This window comes from Pelophylax lessonae (assembly GCF_965119305.1).
Source record: "Pelophylax lessonae genome assembly, chromosome: 1".
Lineage (NCBI taxonomy): Eukaryota > Metazoa > Chordata > Amphibia > Anura > Ranidae > Pelophylax > Pelophylax lessonae.
In genome coordinates, this window is record NC_138768.1 from 332,166,510 (window position 1) to 332,182,077 (window position 15,568).

At 44.9% G+C, this 15,568-nt stretch overlaps 1 protein-coding gene across 3 annotated transcripts in view; it reads left to right on the top strand.

Moving 5' to 3' along the window:
• Nucleotides 1-8,927: 8,927 nt before the first annotated feature.
• RNF31 (ring finger protein 31) overlaps nucleotides 8,928-15,568 on the top strand; it is a 129,373-nt gene continuing 122,732 nt past the window's right edge. For 2 of the 3 annotated variants that reach the window (XM_082269223.1, XM_082269224.1), the window contains exon 1: nucleotides 8,930-8,999. The gene's annotated coding sequence lies outside the window, so the exon portion shown is untranslated. Of the gene's footprint in view, nucleotides 9,000-15,568 lie in introns of all 3 variants that reach the window. The other variant, XM_082269225.1, reaches the window with a different exon arrangement.

The following is a 15,568-nucleotide window of genomic DNA, read 5'->3' on the forward strand; positions in this document are numbered from 1 at the left end:
GTATACAACGAGGCGACATCTGCTGTCACCAAAAATGTAGTCACCTCGGAATTTAAACGAATATCCTCCAAAGCTCGTAAAAGATCTGTGGTATCCTTCAAATAAGCCCTTGTGGTGACCACACTACTTTGAAGGAAGGTGTCCAAATATTCCCCTAGTCTGGCCGAAATGGATCCTATGCCATTTACAACTGGACATGCCGGTGGAGCCTGTGGATCCTTGTGGACCTTGGGTAATGTATATATAACGGGGACCCTTACAGAACTAGGTAGAAGATATATTTTCTCCTTTTTATTAATAGCCCCAGTTTTAAAACCCAACTCTAACAAAGACTCCAATTGCTTATAATAAAAATCCTCCCGCTTCCTGATTGGCCGAAAGGCAAACCCAGTGCCATTGGACGAGGAGACGCGGGGAGCCGGGGACTGAAGAGAAGCTGCGTGACCGTCCGTGAGGTAAGTGCATGGGTCTCGCGGGGGGATCGCTGGCACTCTGCAGTGGGCACTCTGCAATCATTGGGGGCAATGCTGTGTGCACTCTGCAATCATTGGGGGCAATGCTGTGGGCACTCTGCAATCATTGGGGGCAATGCTGTGGGCAATCTGCAATCATTGGGGGCAATGCTGTGGGCACTCTGCAATGATTGGGGGCAATGCTGTGGGCACTCTGCAATGATTGGGGGCAATGCTCTGGGCACTCTGCAATCATTGGGGGCAATGCTGTGGCACTCTGCAATCATTGGGGGCAATGCTGTGGCACTCTGCAATCATTGGGGGCAATGCTGTGGTCACTGTGCATTGAAAGGGGGCACGCTGCTCTCTCTGCATTGAAAGGGGGGCACGCAGTACTGTAAATTGAAAGGGGGGCACGCAGCACTGGTCACTGTGCATTGAAAGGGGGGCACGCAGCGCTGGTCACTGTGCATTGAAAGGGGGGCACGCTGGTCACTGTGCATTGAAAGGGGGCACGCTGGTCTCTCTGCAATGAAAGGGGGCACGCTGGTCACTGTGCATTGAAAGGGGGGCACGCTGGTCACTGTGCATTGAAAGGGGGGCATGCTGGTCACTGTGCATTGAAAGGGGGGCACGCTGGTCACTGTGCATTGAAAGGGGGCACGCTGGTCACTGTGCATTGAAAGAGGGGCACGCTGGTCACTGTGCATTGAAAGGGGGGCACGCTGGTCCCTGTGCATTGAAAGGGGGAACGCTGGTCATTCTGCATTAAAAGGGGGCACGCTGGTCACTGTGCATTGAAAGGGGGCACGCTCGTCATTCTGCTGGGAAAGTTGGAACTGGTTACTAAAATTTTTGAATCCCACCACTGCTTAAACCCCCTTCCTAACCAGACCAATTTTCAGCTTTCAGTGCTCTCACATTTTGAATGACAATTACTCAGTCATGCAACACTGTACCCATATGAAATTTTCGTCTTTTTTTTAACACAAACAGAGCTTTCTTTTGGTGGTATTTAATCATCATTGGGTTTTTTGTTTTTTGCGCTATAAATGAAAACAGACCAAACATTTTGTAAAAAAAAATGCATTTTTCTTTGTTTCGGTTTTAAAATTTTGCAAATGTAGTAATTTTTCTTCATACATTTTTGCCAAAATTTATACTGCTACATATCTTTAGTAAAAATAACCCAAATAAGTTTAAATTTTTTGGTCTTTGTGAAGGCTATAGATTCTACAAGATATGGTGCCAATCAATGAAAATTGATCACACCTGATGTACTGACGGCCTATCTCAATTCTCGAGACCCTAACAAGCCAGTAAAGTACAAATATCCCCCAAATTACCCCTTTTTGGAAAATAGACATTCCAAGGTATTTAGTAAGAAGCATGGTGAGTTTTTTGAAGTTGTAATTTTTTGTCACAATTCTTTGCAAAATTAAGATTTTTTAAAAAAGTTTTTTTCTTTTTCACAAAATGGTCATATTACAAAGTTTTTCCTCACAAACTTTATTGGCATACTTGCAATTACACCCAAAATACATTCTGCTACTCCTGCTGAGTATGGGGATACCACATGTGTGGGACTTTTCCACAGCATGACCACATACAGAGGGCAAACATCCAAGGAGCACCGTCAGGTGTTCTAGAAGCAAAAATTACACATATCATTTCCTGACAACCTATCACAGTTTTGAAGGCCGTAGAGCACCAGGAAAATAGAAAATCCAACAAAATGACCCCATTTTGGAAAGCAAATACCCCAACATATAATCTAGGAGGCATAATGAGTCTTTTGAACATGTCATTTTTTTCCACAAGTTTTTGGAAAATGTGGAAAGAAAATGAAAACGCATTTTTTTTTTACACGTTGTCCATTTATAAGATATTTCTAATACATAGCATGTATACAGCAAAAATGACACCCCAAAATACATTCTGCTACTCCTCCTGAGTATTGCGATACCCCATGTATGACACTTTTCTACAGCCTAGCCACATACAGAGGCCCAACATGCAGGGAGCACTGTCATTTCCTGACTTCCCATTACAATTCTGTGAGTCACTGTAGGGCACTGATGAGCACTGTAGTGGCACTAATGTGGCACGGATGAGCACTGACGTGGCATGGATGTGGCACGGATGAGGGATGAGCACTGATGTGGCACGGATGAGCATTGATGTGGCATGGATGTGGCATGGATAAGCATTGACATGGCATGGATGTGGCACTGATGAGCACTGACGTGGCATAGATGTGGCACTGATGCGCACTGATGTGGCATGGATGAGCACTGACATGGCATGGATGTGGCTTGGATGAGCACTGACATGGCATGGCTGTGGCACAGATAGGCACTGATGAGGCATGGATGTGGCACAGATGAGCACTGATGAGGCATGGATGAGCACTGATGTGGCATGGATGTGTCACGGATGAGCACTGATGTGGCATTGATGTGGCACGGATGAGCACTGACATGACATGGATGTGGCATGGATGAGCACTGACATGGCATTGATGTAGCACGGATGAGCACTGATGTGGCACAGATGTGGCATTAATGTGGCAGGGATGAGCACTGACGTGGCATAGATGTGGCATGGATGAGCACTGACGTGGCATGGATGTGGCACTGATGAGCACTGATGTGGCATGGATGTGGCACTGATAAGCACTGATGTGGCATGGATGAGCACTGACATGGCATGGATGTGGCACGGATGAGCACTGACATGGCATGGATGTGGCATGGATGAGCACTGACGTGGCATGAATGTGGCACAGATTAGCACTGATGAGGCATGGATGAGCACTAACGTGGCATGGATGTGGCACGGATGAGCACTGATGTGGCATGGATGTGGCACGGATGAGCACTGACATGACATGGATGTGGCACAGATGAGCACTGACGTGGCATGGATGTGGCACGGAGGAGCACTGATGTGGCACAGATGTGGCATTGATGTGGCACGGATGAGCACTGACGTGGCATGGATGTGGCACGGATGAGCACTGACGTGGCATGGATGAGCAATGTGGCAAGGATGAGCACTGGCGTGACAATTATGAGCACTGATGTGGCATGGATGAGCACGGATGTGGCATGGGTGGGCACGGATGTGACATGGAGGAGGCATGGATGTGGAACAGATGTGGCATGGATGTGGCACGGATGATGCATGGATGTGGCACGGATGATGCATGGATGTGGCATGGATGATGCATGGATGTGGAATGGATGAGGCATGGATGAGGCACGGATGAGGCACAGTTGAGGCAGAGCTACACATACTGTAGCTGCTGACTTTTAATATTAGGACACTTACCTGTGCTGGAATCCAGCGATGTCAGCACCGCAGCCGATGTTTCTATTGGCTGTCGCCATTGCCGGTAGGGGAACCCAGCAGTGAAGCCTTGCGGCTTCACGGGCGGGTCCCTACTGCGCATGCGCTGTGCACTCCTATTGGCTCGGCAGCGGGGGAAGGAGGAATGGGCCAAACTTCCAAGGGACGGTGCCGCGGCGCCGTATCCCACAAGTGGGGAATGGTACCTGTCAAACAAGAGCGGAAGTTCCACTTTTGGGTGGAACTCCGCTTTAAGCTTTGAGTTCAAGGCATGCCATGAATGATAAGGCTACTTTCACAATGATCCACAGCAAAACGCAATTATGCCGTGATTTTACCGTATTTGCGGTGCATTTTTTAAAGGACATGTGACTTATAACCGCACCAAAAATGTATCACGGGTGCATTTTTACTGCTTTTTCTATTGATTACAATGGAAAGGTGTGTTTTTGGTGCGGTTTTTTAAACATCTCAAACATACTCCAAAAATTATGCAAGCAGGATTTTTTTTTCACCGCACTGGAAGCGCATCGCCACAGTGTGAACACATATATTAATTTTAAAGGGAAACTTTTTTTTTTTAATAATTAAAAGCGCTTGAAAAACTCCTCAGTCTTATAACCAGTCATTCAACTGGTTATATAACTGATTACATATCCACATATACAGCACCATGACAAATGCAGATCCGACAGAAGCAGAATGCAGAAAAACTACAAGAATCAAATCCTGCTGTATAGAAATGTATGCAGAGAAACTGAGCTGGTGACATTTTTGAAATAATGCAGCAAAAAAAAATGCACCAAAATAGCAGTTGGTAACTTCCTTCTGTGGAGAACACAAATTAAGCTGTGTGTGTTTCACATGAAAACTGTTGCCTGTTGCCAGGACAAGAAAACTGTTGTACACTAAAGTCCCGTACACACACACCGATTGTCGGACGAACGATCGGCTGTCTTTTGTCCAGTGTTGTTTGTTGGTTGAAATGTGCTCTAGACTTGCACTGGACTTTTGTTGGCTGACAGAAACCAACTTCAGAAGTGATGTCATGTGATGGTTAACTTTCCCTGTGTTTTTTCTTCTCTGAGCATGCCCAGTCTTGCTCATCTGACTGTTGCCGGCTGAAATCTGTACTGACTGACGAACAATCGGCCGTTCTGGTGACGGCCAACAAAAATTTTATAGCATGCACACCAGATTTTGTTCGGCCGAAAAGTCGCAGTCGGTTGTCGGAATCATCATACTAACAAGCCGACAATCGGCCGATCGGACGTTGGCCGAATATTTACGGCCAACAATCGGTACGTGTGTACGGGGCTTTATACTGGCCATACACTATACAAAAAAATCGTTCAAACGAATTTTCGAAAAACGAACACTCAGCCGTGAGAGCAAACGATCGTGCCATCATGTAACGACCGAATGTTGATCAAAAAATCGTTCAATAGACATAAATTAATCAGTTTTTCCTTCATTTTGTCACATATGCCTAGCCCTAGTGCAAACAGTTCGGGCAAGAAACCCATTAACCTTTCAATTTATCATTCGATCAGCAGAATTTTCCAAACTGTTACTTCAATTTTTTTCAGCTCTGAAAAGTTTTTCTACCGATTTTCTATTTGTGCCCATTAACTGGAGGAAAAACAGACGAACGCACCAAATGACAGAATTTCTAACAATTTTTCAGCTAGTGTATGGCCAGCATTACAGGAGTTAAAAACAGTGGTTCTCTCCTTCCCCCTTGCTCCCCCCCTTTTTTTTTTTTACTTCTTTCTCTCTCTTCTTTTTTTTTTGTCTGTAAAATGGGAAAACATTTAAAAAAAAAAATAAAGATATGAAAAAAAGAAAAAAGAAAAAAAAAATACTGCACACACTCATCATAGGTTGAACTGGATGGACTGGTGTCTATTTCAACCTCACTAACTATGTAACTATGTAATAACAGTTTTGTGTATTAGCAACCTGGCAACAAGGCAGGATGTATCAATTTCTAACTGGGAGTTTTTCGGTCAGGCTTCCACCAGGTATGACAAAAAATGAATGAACATTTTACAAAGCTGCAAATTTTTTAAAATACCTTAGCCTTGAAGGTGGACCAGACCGTGTTATAAATCTAAACTTTTATATCCCCTGACTTGAGGATAACTACAGCAGCAGGTGCTCAAGCAGAGTCATCGCTGCCTGCCTTTCTCTGAATCAGCATTCCCACAATCAGCAGCTGTTTCTATGATATAAGGTACCAGCAACTGAAAGGAGCCTGCATTAGCTCATAGGTTAGCATGACACAGCTTTTCATAGTAGTTTAGGTTGTATACAGCTGGGGGAAAGGGACGAAGGGGGCTTGGATTGAAAAATAGTTTGGCCGCATGTGTGTCCTGGCATAATTGTAAAGATATAGGGCACAATTCACCAAAAGGTTATCGCATGCGTTATGTCGGTCACACGAAAATGTCAATTCACTATCGTTCGCATGCGGTATTTAACGGAAACACCAAAAACGCTTGTTAAATATCACATACAAAAGTCAATTCACTAAAGGAAATAAATAAGTAAATGCATGCAGTAATAACTGTAAGTACTGGTCGAAGCTTGGGATAACTATGCGATAACTATGGCAATGGTCAGATCCCCCAGTGATTGGTTTAACCACTTCAATACAGGGCCCTTTCACCCCCTTCCTGCCCAGGCCAATTTTCAGCTTTCAATAAGTAATCCTTTACTGATGTGCACTGATGAGGCTGCAATGATGGGCACTGATAGGCTGCACTGATGGGCACTGATGAGATGCTGTCATTTGTCTGCGGGCGGCAAGTGGTTAAACATAGGTGGGAAAGTGCAAGCATCAAATGTTTATTGCTCAAACTACCATTACCTGTTTTTCTATAAATACATGTTTAGTGAACACATAAGAAAACAAACACATACCTCAGGTCAAAACTGCTTCACAGCCGGTTTCCTAATGAGCAATGTGCGAAGCGCTCTGCGCTTTGTGAATGGGCCTGGCTGTGGGGTAAGGAGAGGGGGGCAAACTTCCGACTCTGTTCGCCACGGTCAAAACCAGATACCCATTCCCCCCCAAAAGGTGCCAAATGTGGCAGCAGAGGAGAAGCCTATTGGGTGGAGCTCTGCTTTAACCATTTGTCAACCAGCCGTCACATATACACTGCGGCAAAGTGGCGCTATTGCAGGAAACAACGTAACTGTACGTTGTTTTGTTAAATAGCCACTAGATGGGGTCATCACTCCACCAGGGGTGCGATCGCGCCATGATTGGCTAGCGGGGATGTCAATCAACGGGTCCAGCGGACCCCATGTCTGCAAGCCACCCGCAATCATCCCCGGGAGAGGCAGAAAGGGATCTGCCTATGTAAACAAGGCAGATCCCCGTTCTGCAAGGGGACAAGATTGAGAACCCGGATCTCTGTCTTTTCACAGTCAATGTAACCCCCCCCCCCCCCCCCCCCACAGTTAGTAAGCATGCTTAACCCTTTGATCGCCCCTGATTATAACCCCTTCCCTGCCAGTGTTATTAGTGCAATGACAGTGCATTTTTTTTTTTAGCACTGATCACTGTATTAATGTCACTGGTCAAAAAAAGTGTCAAAAGTGTCCGTTAGCTGTCTGATTTGTCTGCCATTACTAGTAAAAATAAATAAAAATTCCATAAAAATATTGCATCGTTTAAAGACGCTAAAACGTTTGTGCAAACCAATCAATATACACTTTTCAGGATTTTTTTTACCAAACATATGTAGCAGAATACATATTGGCCTAAATTGATGAAAAATAATTATTTTTTACATTTTTTTATTGGCTGTTTTTTTAGCAGAAAATAAAAAATATTTTTTATTTTTATTTTTTTTTCAAAATTGTCGCTCTTTTTTTGTTTATAGCGCAAAACATAAAAATCGCACAGGTGATCAAATACCACCAAAAGAAAGCTCTATTTGGGGGGAAAAAAAGGACATACATCTTTTTTGGCTTCAGCATCGCACGACTGCGCAATTGTCAGTTAAAATAATGCAGTGCCATATCGCAAAAAAATGACTTGGTCATTAAAGCGGAGTTCCAGCCTAACCGCACACTCACCTGTCCCACGGTCCAGCGATGCGCCGTCTTCTCCCTCTCTGCTCTGCGGCGCCGGCATCACTGATGTGGGCACCCGGCTGTGACAGTTTGCGGCTTCACAGCCGGTTATGCACTGCGCATGCGCGAGTCGCGCTATGCGTCGTGATTGGCCGGCAAACCTCTGACATGTCCCAGAAGATTTCAGGGAGGGAGGGAGAGAGGAGAACTTCCGCTCAGGGCGCCGCAGCGCTCCGAGCGGAAGTGGGAGCGGGTACATGTCAAACTAGGTACCCGCTCCCCCCCCCCCAAAAATGTCATGCCAAATGTGGCATGTCAGGGGGTTAGGACTATTTAAAGCGGAAGTTCCACTTTTGGGTGGAACTCCGCTTTAGGTTGGTAAAACCTTCCGGTCCAGAATGGGTTAAATACCAATATAACATTTTTGACAAACAGCATATACTTTATGTATCTTTTTTTGTTGTTGTTCCTTGCCGTGTTTACTCTGAAAACAGCTACCTGTAGTCTAAAGCCCCGTACACACGTACCGATGGTCGGCTTACAAATGTTCCTCTTTTCTCCCCGGGATGTCGGTGTCTGCTGAAAAGTGCAAAGACAGCACAAGGACAGCACAAGAATTTTGTCCGCCGACTGCAGAAGTGATGTCATGTAATGGTTAACTTTCCCTGTGTTTTCTATTTTCTGAGCATGCCCAGTCTTGCAAATCTGCGGTCTGTCGGCCGAATTGTGTACTGACAGGCGAACAATCGTCCGTTCTGGTGTCGGCATACAAATATTTTCATGTTTGCACGAAAGACTTTTGTCCGCGGATTGTGCGCAGACATCTGTCGGAGGCACCATACTAACACGCGTACAATCGGCAGATCCTTCGTCCACCGACGTTTGTATGCCGACGATCGGTACGTGTGTACGGGCCTTAACATCATAGTAGGTGGTTTACATTTAGCTTTCACTAATGCTGTTTATGAGCTGTTATGGGAGGGGTAATGCAGTCATGGGATAGGTGTACTAATTCCTCCGGCCACTGGGTGTCGCAGTGTCTCAGCTGGCGCGTATGACTGCTGTCACTTCTTAGAAAGAGGAAGTAAAGGAAAAGAAAGGAAAGAGCAGGTAAGTGCGGCCGCAGCTTGGCAAGAGGGGCATAATACCTACTGATAGGAGGTAGGTGGCTGTCTGGGGATATATATGGAAGACTATACGTGTACAGAGCTGCTGACAGAAAATAGAGCGGGGCTGTGCTGTGTGACTGTCAACAGTCTGTAGGACTACAGGTACCAGCGTGTGGAGGCAATGAGGACATGGAACACCTGACCCCCTTCAGTTGTCCTCATTGGGGGGGATCCTGCTATCTCTGTGTTCTCAGTATTCCTCCTTCCTGGTGTGAAGACCTACATATACCAGAAGTGTTCTATTACTCTATCATCCAAACACTGAGTCATTCTATCTCTTCCTATACTCTCTCTGATATATAGAAATATTTTTACAGCCTAACAATACAACAGAAAAGTATGAAAAATACCAGCTGGGTGTAACTGATCATCCTCAGTGATGTGACATGATATAGTATGTACTTACTGCTAAAAGTCTCATGTTATAGATCTATAGCAGCCCTTCTCAACCTTTCCAACACAGAGGAACCCTGGAAATAACTTTCCAGCAGTCTCATGGAACCCCTGCTAATAATTACTAGATCTACAACTCATCATGCATTAGTGTGATGGTCAGTGCGAAGAACTCTTATTGCATTTATGGTCGGTGAGAAGCGTTACCCCTTACAGATCGCTACAGAGATCAATGGTGTCAGTGTAAACTTATCTGAGAAGCAGAAATTGCTTAACCACTTTACCTCCAGTCACATTGCTGCTACTGCAGCAATGTGGCTCGTTATCGTCCAGCGACGTAGACCTACGTCGCTGGACTCCGCCACCTGCGGACGGCGTGCGCGCGCTGCCGGAGGCTCGCTCCCGCTGTGTTCAGTCACAGCGGGAGTCGGGCCAGGGGAGGAGCGGCGGCCATGGCTAGTTTGGAGATCCGCCCGCTTGTGTAAACAGAGCGGGCGGATCTCCTAAGTGACAGGCAGGGTCAGATTGCAGGGTTCAGCATAGCTGAACATGCGATCTGTCCTTCTGTCACTCAGTCACCTCCCCCCACACATACGTTAGTAAGCACCAGGCATACATTAACCCCTCCCTCTCCAATAAAATTAACCCTTTCCCTGCCAGTGTAATTTTTACAGTAACAGTGCATATTTATAGCACTGATTACTGCAGTAATGTCACTGGTACCCCCAAAAGTGTCAAAAAATGTCAGTCAAGGGTCCGATCTGTCCGCCGCAATGTCGCAGTCCCGCAAAAAAATCACAGATCGCCGCCATTACGCGTTAAAAAAAAAAAACACCAAAAATGACAGAAATCTTTCCCTTAGTTAGTAAACACAATAACTTTTGCGCAAACCAATCAAAATACGCTTATTGTGATTTTTTTTTTTTACCAAACATAGGTAGCAGAAAACAAATTGGCCAAAAATTTAAAAAAATTTAGATTTTTACATTTTTTTGGGGGAGGGGGGGAATTTCATATAAAAAAACGTGAAATATATTGTTATTTTTCAAAATTTACGCTTTTTTTTGTTTATAGCGCAAAAAGTAAAAATCGCACAGGTGATCAAATACCACCAAAAGAAAGCTCTATTTGGGGGGGGGGAAAAGGACATACATCTTTTTTGGCTTCAGCATCGCACGACTGCGCAATTGTCAGTTAAAATAATGCAGTGCCAAATCGCAAAAAGTGGCCTGGACGTGAGACAGCAAAATCCTCCGGTGGTAAAGTGGTTAAGGAGCCCCTAGTTGCCTCTGGAGGAACCCTAGAGCAGTGTTTCTCAAGCGCTTTTCAGTCAAGGTATTCTCCAAAATTATCTTAACAGTCTTGAGGCGCCCCATTCTAAAATGTAAAAACTATTCTAACGCAGCACGTAGGACACCCAATGTAAGAGGAAATATAGTCTTCCACAGCAAAAGTGTATTTGACTAGTATTTTAGTGTTTTTCTCCATCGCTTAGATAATAAGACCCCAAAGCTGATGGAGAGGGGCAGAGGAGGGTCAAACAAGGATGCTATGCAGGCAACGGAAATCCTCCTTATCAACTGATAATGTTATTGGTTGCTAGGAGGTTGGCAGCTAGAAGGTTGTAAGGGTGTACAAATTTCTGTGGCTTTATGTAACTAAAAGGCAGGTTTCATCTACCCACAGGCTTGTATATAATTTTGAGTCAATTTTTAGACCTTTTGGCAAAGCAACCCTGAAGAAACCTCAAGGCACCCTGGTTGAGAAACCCTGCTCTATATAGCAATGGCCAAGGGTGTAACCACAAGTTATGTGACCCCCTATAGCACAGTAATGATAGGGAACCCTGGCTAGCTCTCTGTGGAAGCTTGCAGCGTCAGCTGTGTCAGTGCATGTCATTGACCTTAAAGCTGAACTCTGCCCACAAAGGGATATTAAAGGTTCCTTTTTAAAAAGAATAGATCAATAAACATGTCATACTTACCTGCTCTGTGCAAAACCATTGATCCTCTTCTTCAGGGGTCCCCCACTGGCACCTAATCTTCGGCGAGTGGCTCCATAGGAAGCCGCTTCCTATAGGACACTTGTGCAGACTCGCTGCTGAGCCGCCTTGTCCATTGACACAGACCGGGTGGCTCGGTCCGGTCCCCCGCTCCTCGTCCCATCATTTTATTGACAGCAGTGGGAGCCCATGGCTCCTACTGCTATGAATTTGCCGGGAGAACCTCTGCTCTCATGCACAGTGCTGGATCGGGAATGGGCTCAGGTAAGTACAGAGGGGGATTCTGTTACACAGAAAGTTTAGAATAGAATGCATTACTTCTCGATCTGATGCTGCAGCTGTCCCCCTCCAAGTCTACACTGAGAACTGAGTGATCATAGACCTCTGATTGCTCGGTTCTCAGGACTGCTCTAAGGACAGAGCAGTGACTGTCGGTCAATACTATGTTGTCTGCCCGTTCAGCGCTCACTGGAGCGTCAGACTGTGGAGGAGGTGGGAGTGGTTGGTCAGGCTCCCTGCAGCTCAATAATGGGCCATACACACTATAAGATTTTCTGAAGACTTTTTCCTTTAGACTTACCAAAACCATATATGAGGTCAAACCTAAACACTTTCAATTTGTATGCAATCTGGCAGGCCCTTGCACTACATAGAAAAGGTAAATCTGAAGGAAAAAGTCTTCAGAAAATCTTATAGTGTGTATGGCCCTTAAGAGGCTGAGCCAGCTGTCAGTCAGGCATCTGAATCCTGACATTATTGTAGGGATCCCTGCAAAGCCTGGTCCGGCTCTGTGACGCGTGAAGTTCCATTGTCTGAATACAAAAGCACAGCAGGGAGGATTCCTCCATCCACCTCACTTGTGTGGATGGAGGAATCCATTTGTTTTTTTATTTAAATGCTTCTTACTGCACAGAGAGGGACCCGTGGCCATTTTGAGGTCTGACTTCAGCCATTCTGTACTGGAAACTTAAAGGAGAAATATAGCCAAAGCTTCTATAGATCACAGGAGTGCAGTTCTCTCTGCACACCTGTGATCCATTTTCAGCCGACAGCGGGCTAAAGCCCTCAGTCTGCTGACGTCACAAAGCTGGTCCAGGATCTGAAAAGATTCTGACCATATGGTCAGGATCCGCCCAGAAGCCTGGACCAACAGCTTGCTCAGCCTCTCAACAATCCACTAAGCCAGCCCCTCCACAGCCCAGTGCTTTAGCGAGGTAGGGGCAGAGCAGAGAGCCAGAGGTTGACAGTCCCTGGCACTCTGTCCACAGAATCCTGAGACCTGAGCGATTAAAGACCTCAGTGCAGAGCCAGCAGGGGACAGATACAGCATTGGATCGATGCATCATCCACCTAGGTGAGTATAACTTGTTTTGTTTTTTTATTTTTGTGGGGAAAGTCCATACTTCTCTTTTAACATTTTAGCTTTCCGTAAATGATAAGTTCACCTTTTAAGAAAGAAAGAAAGAAAGAAAGAAAGAAAAATAAATGTACACATTTTTGCAGAAAGAAAATGTGCAATTATTTTTTCCTGCAGAAGCCTGGGGAGCATTATATCCGTGATCAGTAGACCAGGGGTGCAATGTCAGGCTTCTGCAAACAAGCCCTGTAGCTTTCAGTGCTGACATTTACAAAGATGCAGGGTTTATGAATCAATACCAAAAATAACCGCGCTAAACACACTCTGAATTAAAGTAAATTGTGAATAAAGTGAACACAAATAGAAAATGTAAAATTATACAAAAGCTGCAGCTGAAGTGGGAACACACCAAAATACAAAATATAAAAATAAAGCCGCGCTTAACTTGAAACATAAATGATCAAACCATGTGCTTAAATGAAGCAATAAATGTCACATCCAAATAATAACATATGTTCATAAAAAGTATAGTCCAAATAAGATGTGCAGGGTGTAGAAACAGAAACTCCTCCACCGCAATATTATGACTTCTTAATCCGTGATAAATTGAGGACCACGCTATGCACTTACCACAAATTAGATGAATAAGAGCCCAGCACTATATATATGATGTGCAAAGTGTAGAAACAGAAACTCCTCCACCGCAATATTATGGCTTCTCAACCCGTGATAAAGTGAGGGTCACGCTATGCGCTTGCCACAAAATGAATGAATAAGAGCCCAGCAATATATTTAAATGATACGGCTCCTGTCCGATCCAATGGGAAACAGAATGACTCCTCCAGCTGGTTCAGCCTGGCGGAAGCACCAATCAGGAACGATGCTAAAACACGGACCGTCCAGATCTACCACTCTCAGGCTCTTTCTCCCTGAACACAACTCTCCACACTCACACAGGGTTTATGAATGAACTACAAGAGGGCTCTTCAGCACTCTCTGTTCATTCAAAACTACAAGCAGTCCGCTACGGTGGCTGACAGTAGTTGTGGCCTATCCATTGACAGGAAACTGTGGATAAATGACACAGCCATGTGGGTGGAGTATCGCACGGCTGTGCTTTTTTTGAATTGTGACAGTGGGTGTGAGGAAAAGATCCCCCGTCCACTGTCACTCTGAGGCAGGGATTGGGGGGGAGCCTGGAACATGTTACATGTTCCTCCCTTTCTGAATAGGTTGGAACATGTAACCTATTCAGAAAGGGGAACTTATCCTTTAACAAACTCCCTTATGACCTCCCTCCCACTCCAGGCCCCATAGCAGCTGCATCGGCTGTCATTGACACAAACATACATACTCCCCTCAATGCTGTCGCTGTTCCTTGCCATATCTAAGCCTGAGAACTGATGATTGCTCAGTTCTTGGTCTGCTGTGAGCAGAGAGGCGTGACTGTCATTCTTGGCTTTTTGCTATGCCCCCTCCAGCGCTCACTGGACGCTGGTAGGGAGTGGCTGGCTCAAGGTCTCAATGGCATGCTCAGAGACCGAGCCAGCTGCTGGTCAGGCATCAGGGTGGATCCTGACATTATTGTTGGGATCCTTCAAGAGCCTGGACCGGCTCTGTGACATCATCTGACAGCAGGCTTTAGCCTTCTTTTTGTTTGATTCTGGGTCACAAAAGGGCACAAGCAAGTGCACTCCTGTGACCCAGAAGAGAAGTATGGCCAAACAAGCTTTGGCCATAATTCTCTTTTATTAAACCCTAAAGAATAGTCTGCCACATTTTCAATAGACAGATGAACTTTAGAATGTGGGGTTGATTCACTAAGCAAAATTAGTTATTTTAGTAGTGAATGTAGTATTAGTAAATAGTAAATATTGTGAAGCTCCAAACGTGGTATCGCCATGATCGTAAGGGTCCTTTCACACGGCCGCTCCGTGTGTCCGCAAATCATCCTATTTATTTGCGGACATCAATGTAAGTGAATGGCACTGCGGATGTCAGCGGAATACCATCCGCTGACATCCGATTTTCCTCCTTTCAGTTCTGCTCCGTTTTTACGAATGGAACAGAACCCCATTTTTCCATCCGTGTAAAAAACAGAAAGGAAGGAAAATCGGATGTCAGCGGTGTCATCCGCTGACATCCGCAGTGCCATATACTTACATTATGTCCGCATATCATCCGCAAACGGATGGGATGATATGCGGGCACACGGAGCGGATGACAGAAAAAAAAAAAAAAAAGTCCCGCAGCGGACTTAAGCAGCGGAGCGGCCGTCTGAAAGGAGCCTTAGAGTGAGAGCAATAATTCTAGCACTAGACGTCCTCTGTAACTCTAAACTGGTAACCTGTAGAAATGTTTAAAGCGTCGCCTATGGAGATTTTTAGGTACCTAAGTTTGTCACCATTCCACGAGCGTGCGCAATTTTAAAGCATGACATGTTAGGTATTGTTTTACTCGGCATAACATTATCTTTTACATTATAGAAAAAAACTGAGCTAACTTTACTGTTTTCATATTTTTTTACTCAAAAAATTGAAAAAGTGTATTTTTGAAAAAAAAAATAGCGTTTGTAAGACCACTGCACAAATACGGTGTGATGTAAAGTATTGCAATGATCTCCTTTTTATTCTCTAGGGTCTCTTCTAAAAAATATATACAATGGTTGGGGGTTCCAAGTAATTTTCTAGCAAAAAATACAGATTTTAACTTGTAAACAACAAGTATCAGAAATAGCCTTTGTCCTTAAGTGGTTAAG